Source organism: Triturus cristatus, chromosome 7, assembly GCF_964204655.1.
Source record: "Triturus cristatus chromosome 7, aTriCri1.1, whole genome shotgun sequence".
NCBI classification, from domain to species: domain Eukaryota; kingdom Metazoa; phylum Chordata; class Amphibia; order Caudata; family Salamandridae; genus Triturus; species Triturus cristatus.
Genome location: NC_140590.1, coordinates 1,777,247,360 through 1,777,258,367, shown reverse-complemented (window position 1 = coordinate 1,777,258,367; position 11,008 = coordinate 1,777,247,360).

The following is an 11,008-nucleotide window of genomic DNA, read 5'->3' as shown; positions in this document are numbered from 1 at the left end:
CATTTGTAAAGTGCTTTCATTTCTTCCGGGTCTACACCTGGCCTATCTCTGTGTCTTATCAGGCAGTTTATGAAGAAGCGTAACAACAGTTTTTGCGTGTCCACTTTCTGGTATGCCATGGCCTCGCCAATACTTTCAGGACCTTGCCCTGTTTGGACAAAGTGATATATTTTGTCTAGATGATCAATCATTCCTGGTAATATCATTAAATAATTCGCAACTCGTCGTAGACGTACTGATGATAGCATCATTCTGTCGTCTTTACCGGGTACTGGATCATATCTACAATCTGTAAGAGGCTCTTTAAATATGTCATAATTCGCTGTTTGAGGTGTACGTTGGTGTGCTAAATCCCTATAAGTCAATCGACGCGCTGATGGTGGCGTATGAAAACTTCCTGTCGCACCTCCTGAGGTGCTAGGTCCAAAAGGATTCGTTGGGTGTAAGGTAGGAAGAATAGATGCAGGAAGGAGTGAAGGAACGGGCGGAAGGTTTGCAACAGAAGGAGGAGTATGTTGCTGCGGAAGTGGGGGCAGATTATCTCGGGGTCGAGCGCCGTTAGCAGGTGGTGTGCGTGGCAGCGGAGCATTAACATATTCGGGGGCTACATCGTCTAAATAGGAAGAAAGGAAAATGTCCTTTGCGGTCTTGGGGAGCAATTTAGTCGGAAGCAATGGAGGTGGCAGATCTTTCGGTACTTCCAGGGTGGCCTTAGGTAAACCCTCGGCCAGAAGAGGATACATACCATTCATAAGAGTGTTTCGTTGTCTGTCTACTTGTTCTGCTTTTGCTCGGATACCTTCCTCAATTAATACGTTTTCTCGGGCTTTGTCTGAATCCTCCCTACTTTTCTCTTCTTTTCTGAATGCTTTCTCTGCGCGTCTATGCGATTCTTTACGCCATAATTCAATGGCATCTTTCTGTGACTGTCTGGCTTTCTTTTTCCATAATGCTTCTTCTACTCTCATGATGCAATCTGCATCCCATGTCCCAGCGGCGGGCCATCTCTGATTCTCTGCTAAATCCTTGGTGTAGTCCACCCACAAATCGAGATATAATACGGCATCTAGGCCATGTTTATGGTACATGAAGTACCCTGGAGTGTCCCTAGGTGGAATGGGAACGGCTTCCTCGAGTATCCCTTTTCTAGTTCTAATCTGTCTTAATTTTGAGAATAACGGCATCTTAAACCTTGCTACTTGATTCTTTCTCGGACTTGAACTCAATTAATACAATAAACACAGTAATGAAGATCGAACAATCACTCATACCACGACATTTAAAACATATTAAAACATTTTAAAACGAACAATAATAATTAGAATAAAACTAGCTAACTGCATAATACTAGATGTACTGCTAAACAGTACAGATACACTGCTAAAACAGTGCAGACCGGATCTGTGTACCCAAACCCGTCTTGACCGGCACAAACCAATGCGCACGTCTAGATGCGTCCCCAGCAACGGTACTCACCGGGAAGCACGGAACGGAACAGAAGGCCTCGGAAACTCTGGTCTGGACTAGACCAGACTGGACTCGACTCGACTCGTAACGTGGATACTTCGGAACTTCGGAACCTGGTGGGCCTCTGTATACCTCGGATCTTGCTCTCTCAGCTAGGCTCTGGTCGGGATCCTCCGCACTCCTCACCGCCTCGTCTGGGTGTTGATCGCAGCCTCAGTCACCTCCGTTGGCCTGAGGGAGGTACAGGAAATCCTGCAGGTACGCGTAGTTGTCCGTCCGGCTGTGGCAGGAGACCGGGTCTGCAATGCACCTCCGGCGCGTGGGGTGGGGGAGGAGTCCCTGTTCGGGCGCCAATTATGTGGTAAATTTAAATTACCTAGACTTAATTTATGCGGTAAAGTTCAATAAGAATAACTCAGTAAAAATAAGAGGCAGAATCCGTGGTATTTGAGGTTTTAAAAGGGGATTTATTCCTTACAAAGGAATTGGTTCGAACCAGGCAATCGGATTCCGTCACCACGAAGGTTCGGGAAGGGATAGAGCAATACTTTATTGACAGGTTGTCATATATATAGTCAATGCATTACAGTAAAGGCAAATGCAGGAGGCGTAACAGCTGAGAAGAGAGATAAGAATACACATACGTAATGAAAAAGGCGTTACAATAGGCGTGTACTTAGCATTATGAGGATGTCACAGGTGGGTGGATCCATAAGAGAATCCTGCAAAGTCAGCAGAAATACATGGCAGAGATGCGCGCACGGCAGCATGACGTGTGATTGACGTGTAACTGGAGGGTGAAGGGGACTTGACATTTAGCCCTACATGAGGAGACAGAAGTCTGGGATGTCAGAACAACCTAATCCCAAATCGTATCTAATATCTTGTGTTTAAGGAACTGTATTATCTGGAAGGAAGAGGTCTCTCAGGCAGAGGCTATCCTATACTGACTTCTAGTGCGTGTATAAGCGTCTACGTGTCTACATGAGATGCGAGGGAGCATGGGCCTACCATGGTAACAGGAGCTATGAATTACTTGCACGGAGACAGTAAGGCCGGGCCCTTTGCTCTGTAGCTGGGAGGATGTTTACCTAAACTACTAGACAGGAATGTATTTCTCGAGGAGCGGAGCAGATAACTTGAAGGCTGAATACAGTCTTGGCAGGCAACAGGCCGGGCCGGGCACCGTTAGCCGCACAGGAAGTAAGACAAAGGTCATGGATACAGATGCAGGTCCAGGCTGGAGCATTCAGAGGCAGAAAGCAGGAAAAAGCTCGATGGCAGAATTCAGGGCCTAACTTGCCAGAGCTGAAAAACGTGAAAGGTACTCTATATAAAGACGGTGGCAAGGCATACTTAGGAACGGAATATTCGACCCATTCATGGTGGATCTGAAAGAGGACATGTTAACGTTGGACGCACATGTATTTGCGTCTTCATAGCTGGAAGTGGAGGGAACATACATGTACTTGTAGCATGTACATGGAGCCGTTGGGGTCTAAGATAGGGGACACAATTGATCATAAAAATTCATATTTCCTCAGTCTGACTGGGATCCTGCTAATCGGGACCCAATCACTGTGCTTCCTCCCCAAATTGACCATGGTAAGTGCTTCTGTAACTCCACAATTGGCTACTGGTGTATACTTGTAAGTCCTTAGTATATAGTACTACGGTACCCAGGGCATAGGTACACCAGGTGTGTCCTCTTGGGCCACAGCATGTATTGTGCCACCCATGAAAGACCATTCTGTGACTACAGGCCTACCATTACAGCCCGTGTAAGCTGGTGCTTGCACCTCACACAACAGGTATGTTTCCTCATATTTGAGGTCACTACACTTAAAACATATGTCACCCCTATGGCAGGCCTTTCAGTCCTGAAGCCAGGGTGCTTGGTTATAAGTGTGATGGTTACTGCCTTTCAGGGTCTGACAGCAAGCTAGTTCTGCTGCTGACCACAAACACAATTCTGCCCTCCTGCTGCTGAGCCAAGCTTGAACAGGGGAAGGTAGAACAATGGGTTTCCTGTCGCAGGGAGGTGTGACAACTTTCCAGACAGGACTTAGTGTATTGGGCTGGAGTGTGACCGTCTGCCAGTGCCACCAGACTGCTTTGAAGGGCACATTTGTTGCCCCTCCTTGCATGCTCCAGATTGAGCCAGTTCAGGGAGCCCTTGGCTCCCGCTCTCACAAAACAGGGCAAAGGACATGGGAGTATCCTCCCCTCTGTCCAGCCCCTCCTCTGAGAAGGAATCCTGAGTTGTCCCAACTGCTTTCCTAGGGTATTTAAGGACTTACCTGTGGATGGGTCTTAAGATTTGTCATGGGACAAGACTCAAGCCTGAAACCACATCACTCTTTGGAAGTCTGGACCCTTGGACTTCACCTGTAACCAATACTTCATCAAGGAAGACTCCTGGTGCTCCTGGTCTCCCTGCTCTGCAAGTCTTCTTAGTCATCGGTGGCTGTGCTTCTTCCAGGATCTTCAACAGACCTGTGGGCATCAAGGACACCCGAAGTAATCTCCCTTGGAGTGAAGGAGTCACTCCCTTGCATCTGCAGGCATCGCAACAAAGCTGACCGGTGTGCTGCTGTGCTGCTCCTGACGTCCCACGGACTTCGAAAGGCTCAGCAACACAGGTTGTAATTCTGCAACTCCCTCGAGGCGTGACCTGTCCTCTCTGCAATTTTGAGGCCAGTATCCGAACTGTTGGAACCTAACCCCTGTGCACTGCGTCAACTTGGTGTTGCCAATGCTTGTTGGCTCTGCACTCCAGAGATCTTCGAGCTACAAGAAGCTCCAGCCTTCAGCATCTCGTCCTGCTAAGTACAGCATCCTCACCACATCCTCTGCACCGTGAACCTTCTTTCTTGGTGTGCTGCTCGAGGTCCTGTTGCGACTCCTGTGGATTTGGCCTGTGGGTCCTTCTTCTCCAAAACTGAAGCTGCGACTTTCCAGTTGACTTCTATTAGACACACGTCTGTGTTTCCACTGCACACAGCCTCTGTGGGGTTTCTTAGTATTTTCCTTGGGTGGTTTCTTTTGTCCTCCGCTCCTCTCAGTCTCCTGGTCCAAGTCCCGACTTCAGTCGCAGTTCGCATTCCATTTTAGTATATGGTTTGGTCTTCCCCTGGAGACCACTGTATTTTGTGCTTACTTACCTTATTGCAATTATAGTATTATTGTGTATTTGTGTTTATATCTCAGGGTAGGAGAAACACCAATGTGTTAGTAAGTGTTGTGTAATAAATAGCATCATTTTATACACTGTGTGGTTCTTTCTTGATTAACCTACTCTACATGATTAACCTTGTAAAACAAGCTCCTTAACACTCCTTCAAGATAAGCCTGAAGACTGCTCTCCACAGCTACCACTTTGAGAGCTTTCAAAAGGTTATCAAATACCACTAAAATCACCATAAGGGATGCCTGGATTAGTTCAAGGTGCTTCACTTAAATAAGTGTGCACCATTAGTAAGCCAGCTTCCTATGCAGCGGTTGGAATTTAAGCCTGACTTTTTACCAGTTAATCTAGGTGTGGGTAGAGGAAAAACCATTACTAGGTTAGGCAAATATCAAATACGTTTTGTAATTCGTAAATTCTACTTATCTTTTTGGATTGGCAGTCAAGGGTCTAGCACAACCCTTTCACCAATCTTTGGAAGGTTAGTTGTCACTAGGATAGGTAGGTGCAACACCACTCTACACCTAGTTTACCATGTATTTAATTGGGGAAGCCAGTGGGTCCCAACCTACTAGATACAGTGTTGTTAAGTTCCAGGAATGTAGGATCCTGACTGTATCCAGGAAGTTAAAGACAGATAGCAACCCTAACACAGAGCAACTCTTACAGATGCTCCTGCAGTCTGACCTTCAGAATCCTGTAAGGCCGGAAGAGCAGGAGAACTCTGGGTTAGGTGAGGCCCAAGAAGGGGGGTCAGGGATGGCTCACAACAGTGACCACACTTCTGTGCCTGGTCAGGAGGGGTTTGAAGACTCCACACAGGTAAGCTCTGATCATCCAGGGAATGGGTTAGCAAACCCAGAGGAGGCTCCTAGAGGAAGGTCCCCCTTTGTTCCTCATGAAAGGGTGAAATGAGTACAGGGGAGGTCTAGGTCATTCTCTGTCGATTTCAATGCCTCTAGCACGTCCATATGGACCTCCAGCTATACCAAGAGGGAGGACTCCTTAGAAAGGGAATACCATCTGCCCAAATTTGAGAGAGCTAAGCTCAGGTTCGAGAAGGAGCAGTTGGCCCTTGATAAATAGACCCTAAAAGTACAAAAGGTGAGGAAGAATTCGGGACTAGGGTCCTATGATGGCAGCACTAGCGAAACTAGGATCAGGGAACAGTCATTTGATACTAGGAACCTAAGCAGAATAGTCCCTCCTTACCAAAAGGGGGATGCTATCCATAAATGAATCACTGCCTTAAGAGAGTAAGGTACAGACGGTCTGTCAAGGGCAGAGGGCAGTTGTGGCACCTACGGCTCTCCTTTGCTAGCAAAGGTAGAGACAAACCTCTCACTATCAAGGATGAAGATGCTGACAGCAACAGTATTGAAGAGTGCCCTCATTGATAAGTTTGGTTTAACCACTGAGCAATACAGGGTTAAATATATGGGCACACAGAAGGCACACAACTAGGGCTGGGCGGAATTTGCGGAATGCCTCTTTGCGGAATTTTGAAAAAAAAATTGTTGAAAACGAGCGCACAACCTGAGGGACCGTGTGCCCGGGACTGGGGTCCCTCGTGCTTGGGCAGGCTCCCCTATCTCCCCGGCCTGGCTGCGTTGAGAAGCAGGGACCGGCCCCGGGCCTCCTGATGTTTGGTCAGGGCCTGGGATCCCACGTCCTGCGGCCTGCCAAGTGTCCATCTGCCCGGGACAAGGGACCCTGGTGCAGAGCCCCGGAGCCCTGCAAGGGCAGGCAGGAGCCCTACCGCTATGGCTCGGTGTGGGCAGCTGGGAGTCCTTTCGGTCCCGGCCATCTGGTCGCACCTTTCCCTCGGCCATCTGGTCGCGCGCAATGCTTTCCAATAGGGCGACCAGATGGCCGGGCCAGCCTGGAAGTCCCGATGAGGGTCCATTCGCCTCGCAGATCCCAGCCACGGCTAAGGAGGTCGGGCGCGTCCGCGCCTAGGGTCTCCTCCGTCACTCGGAGCGCGAGGGTTACAAGAAAGGTGGGTAGCCTTCCTCCGGATTAGTAGGGGCAGGGTATGCCGGGACACCCCTCCTGGGGATTGCGGTTCTCAGGCGGGGACCAGATGGGCCAAGCCCGGACGACACTTCCCCGGGGCGTCGGGTGCTCCCTCCTCCAGCCCGCGGCGAGGCAAAGTGCCCAGGACGGGCTCCATGGGTCCCCCGGGCGTCCACCGAGGCCTGCAGCCCCAAAGCCCTGCAGCCCTGGAGCCCTTCAGCCCTGGAGCCCTGCAGGTCCGGAGCCCTGCAGGCCCGGAGCCCTGCAGCCCCGGAGCCCTGCAGCCCCGGAGCCCTGCAGCCACTGAGGCCTGCAGCCCCAAAGCCCTGCAGCCCTGGAGCCCTTCAGCCCTGCAGGCCCGGAGCCCTGGAGCCCTTCAGCCCTGCAGGCCCGGAGCCCTGCAGGCCCGGAGCCCTGCAGGCGGCCCGGAGCCCTGCAGCCCCGGAGCCCTGCAGGCCCGGAGCCCTGCAGCCACCGAGGCCTGCAGCCCCAAAGCCCTGGAGCCCTTCAGCCCGGAGCCCTGGAGCCCTGCAGGCCCGGAGCCCTGCAGGCCCGCAGCCCTGCAGGCCCGGAGCCCTGCAGCCCCGGAGCCCTGCAGGCCCAGAGCCCTGCAGCCCTGGAGCCCTGCAGGCCCAGAGCCCTGCAGCCCTGGAGCCCTGCAGGCCCAGAGCCCTGCAGCCACGGAGCCCTGCGTGGGCAGGCGGGAACCCTAGCGCGAAGGCTCGGGGTTGGACAGATGGGAGTCCTGTCAGTCCCGTCCATCTGGTTGCACCTCTCCCCTCGGCCATCTGGTCGCGCGCAATGCTTTCCAATAGGGCGACCAGATGGCCGGGCCAGCCTGGAAGTCCCGATGAGGGTCCATCCGCCTCGCGGATCCCAGCCAGGGCTCCAGGAGGCCGGGCGCATCCGTGCCTAGGGTCCCCTCCGTCACTCGGAGCGCGAGGGTTACAAGAAAGGTGGGTAGCCTTCCTCCGGATTAGTAGGGGCAGGGTATGCCGGGACACCCCTCCTGGGGATTGCGGTTCTCAGGCGGGGACCAGATGGGCCAAGCCCGGACGTCACTTCCCCGGGGCGTCGGGTGCTCCCTCCTCCAGCCCGCGGCGAGGCAAAGTGCCCAGGACGGGCTCCATGGGTCCCCCGGGCGTCCACCGAGGCCTGCAGCCCCAAAGCCCTGCAGCCCTGGAGCCCTTCAGCCCGGAGCCCTGCAGGCCCGGAGCCCTGCAGGCCCGGAGCCCTGCAGCCCCGGAGCCCTGCAGCCACTGAGGCCTGCAGCCCCAAAGCCCTGGAGCCCTTCAGCCCGGAGCCCTGCAGGCCCGGAGCCCTGCAGGCCCGGAGCCCTGCAGCCCCAGAGCCCTGCAGGCCCGGAGCCCTGCAGGCCCGGAGCCCTGCAGGCGGCCCGGAACCCTGCAGCCCCGGAGCCCTGCAGCCCCGGAGCCCTGCAGCCACCGAGGCCTGCAGCCCCAAAGCCCTGCAGCCCTGGAGCCCTTCAGCCCGGAGCCCTGGAGCCCTGCAGGCCCGGAGCCCTGCAGGCCCGGAGCCCTGCAGCCCCGGAGCCCTGCAGGCCCAGAGCCCTGCAGCCCCGGAGCCCTGCAGGCCCAGAGCCCTGCAGCCCCGGAGCCCTGCAGCCACGGAGCCCTGCGTGGGCAGGCGGGAACCCTAGCGCGAAGGCTCGGGGTTGGACAGATGGGAGTCCTGTCAGTCCTGTCCATCTGGTTGCACCTCTCCCCTCGGCCATCTGGTCGCGCGCAATGCTTTCCAATAGGGCGACCAGATGGCCGGGCCAGCCTGGAAGTCCCGATGAGGGTCCATCCGCCTCGCGGATCCCAGCCAGGGCTCCAGGAGGCCGGGCGCATCCGCGCCTAGGGTCCCCTCCGTCACTCGGAGCGCGAGGGTTACCAGAAAGGTGGGTAGCCTTCCTCCGGATTAGTAGGGGCAGGGTATGCCGGGACACCCCTCCTGGGGATTGCGGTTCTCAGGCGGGGACCAGATGGGCCAAGCCCGGACGTCACTTCCCCGGGGCGTCGGGTGCTTCCTCCTCCAGCCCGCGGCGAGGCAAAGTGCCCAGGACGGGCTCCATGGGTCCCCCGGGCGTCCACCGAGGCCTGCAGCCCCAAAGCCCTGCAGCCCTGGAGCCCTTCAGCCCGGAGCCCTGCAGGCCCGGAGCCCTGCAGGCCCGGAGCCCTGCAGCCCCGGAGCCCTGCAGCCCCGGAGCCCTGCAGCCCCGGAGCCCTGCAGGCCCGGAGCCCTGCAGCCACCGAGGCCTGCAGCCCCAAAGCCCTGCAGCCCCGGAGCCCTTCAGCCCGGAGCCCTGGAGCCCTGCAGGCCCGGAGCCCTGCAGGCCCGGAGCCCTGCAGGCCCGGAGCCCTGCAGCCCCGGAGCCCTGCAGGCCCAGAGCCCTGCAGCCCTGGAGCCCTGCAGCCACGGAGCCCTGCGTGGGCAGGCGGGAACCCTAGCGCGAAGGCTCGGGGTTGGACAGATGGGAGTCCTGTCAGTCCCGTCCATCTGGTTGCACCTCTCCCCTCGGCCATCTGGTCGCGCGCAATGCTTTCCAATAGGGCGACCAGATGGCCGGGCCAGCCTGGAAGTCCCGATGAGGGTCCATCCGCCTCGCGGATCCCAGCCAGGGCTCCAGGAGGCCGGGCGCATCCGCGCCTAGGGTCCCCTCCGTCACTCGGAGCGCGAGGGTTACAAGAAAGGTGGGTAGCCTTCCTCCGGATTAGTATGGGCAGGGTATGCCGGAAGACCCCTCCGGGGCTGGCGGTTCTTTGCCGGGGACCAGATGGGCTACGCCCGGGCAACATCCTCCCAGGCTTCACTCCTCCGGCCCGCGGCGTGGCAAAGTGCCCAGGGTCGGGCTCCACGGGTCCCGGGCAGTCCTACCCCCGGGGCGCCCGGACCCGAGAGCTCCGTCGGTGTTCCCCGTGCCCGAGTCCCAGCCGCTGTCCCCCAGCCCCCGGGAAGCAGAGAGCCCACCGAGCCCATGGTTAAGGCGGGAGCCCTACCGCTATGTAGCCTTCCTCCGGATCACTAGGGACAGGGTACTCTGGGACCCCTCTCGGTCCTCAGCCGGCAGCAGGACGGGCCCGGATGCTGCCCCGGTCCTGTCCCGGGGACTGCCGCGTGGCAGGGTGCCCTGGACAAGGGGTCCGGATGGTCCGGGGAGGCTTCCCCTGCGGGCCTGGGAGCCCCGGCTGGCTCCAGGGGCCCAGCCGGGCCCCGGGCCCCATACCCCGGCCTGCGGCACTGCCAAATGCCTGAGACGGGGTTCCGTTGTGTCCGGGGAGCCTCCCTAGGCATGTCTGGGTTCATTGGCCCCTGGGGGCCCCGGGGAGGGCGGCCTCCCCGCCCCGGGCTCCGTCCCGGGTCCTGCCACGTGGCAGGGTGCCCGGAGCGGGCTCCGGAGGGCCCGGGGAGGCTTCGCCTGCGGGCCTGGGAGCCCCGGCTGGGTCCAGGGGCCCGGCCGGGCCCCGGGTCAGGGTCTACGGCCCTGGGCCCCGGCCTGCGGCACTGCCAAAGGCCTGGGACGGGGTTCCGTTGTGTCCGGGGAGCCTCCCCAGGCCTGTCTGGCCCTGGGCCCCGTCCCCCGGCCTGCGGCACTGCCAAAGGCCTGGGACGGGGTTCCGTTGTGTCCGGGGAGCCTCCCCAGGCCTGTCTGGGTTCATTGGCCCCTGGGTGCCCCCGGGAGGGCGGCCTCCCCGCCCCGGGCTCCGTCCCGGGTCCTGCCGCGCGGCAGGGTGCCCGGGACGGGGTCCGGAGGGCCCGGGGAGGCTTCCCCTGCGCCTGCGGTCCCGGGAGCCCCGGCTGGGTCCAGGGGCCCGGCCGGGCCCCGGGTCGGGGTCTCCGGCCCTGGGCCCCGCCCCCCGGCCTGCGGCACTGCCAAAGGCCTGGGACGGGGTTCCGTTGTGTCCAGGGAGCCTCCCCAGGCCTGTCTGGGCTCATTGGCCCCTGGGGGCCCCGGGGAGGGCGGCCTCCCCGCCCCGGGCTCCGTCCCGGGTCCTGCCGCGCGGCAGGGCCGGGACGGGGTCCGGAGGGCCCGGGGAGGCTTCCCCTGCGCCTGCTGTCCCGGGAGCCCCGGCTGGGTCCAGGGGCCCGGCCGGGCCCCGGGTCGGGGTCTCCGGCCCCGGACCCCGTCCCCCGGCCTGCGGCACTGCCAAAGGCCCGGGACTGGGTTCCGTTGTGTTTGGGGAGCCTCCCCAGGCCTGTCTGGGCTCATTAGCCCCTGGGGGCCCCGGGGAGGGCGGCCTCCCCGCCCCGGGCTCCGTCCCGGGTCCTGCCGCGCGGCAGGGTGCCCGGGACGGGGTCCGGAGGGCCCGGGGAGGCTTCCCCTGCGCCTGCGGT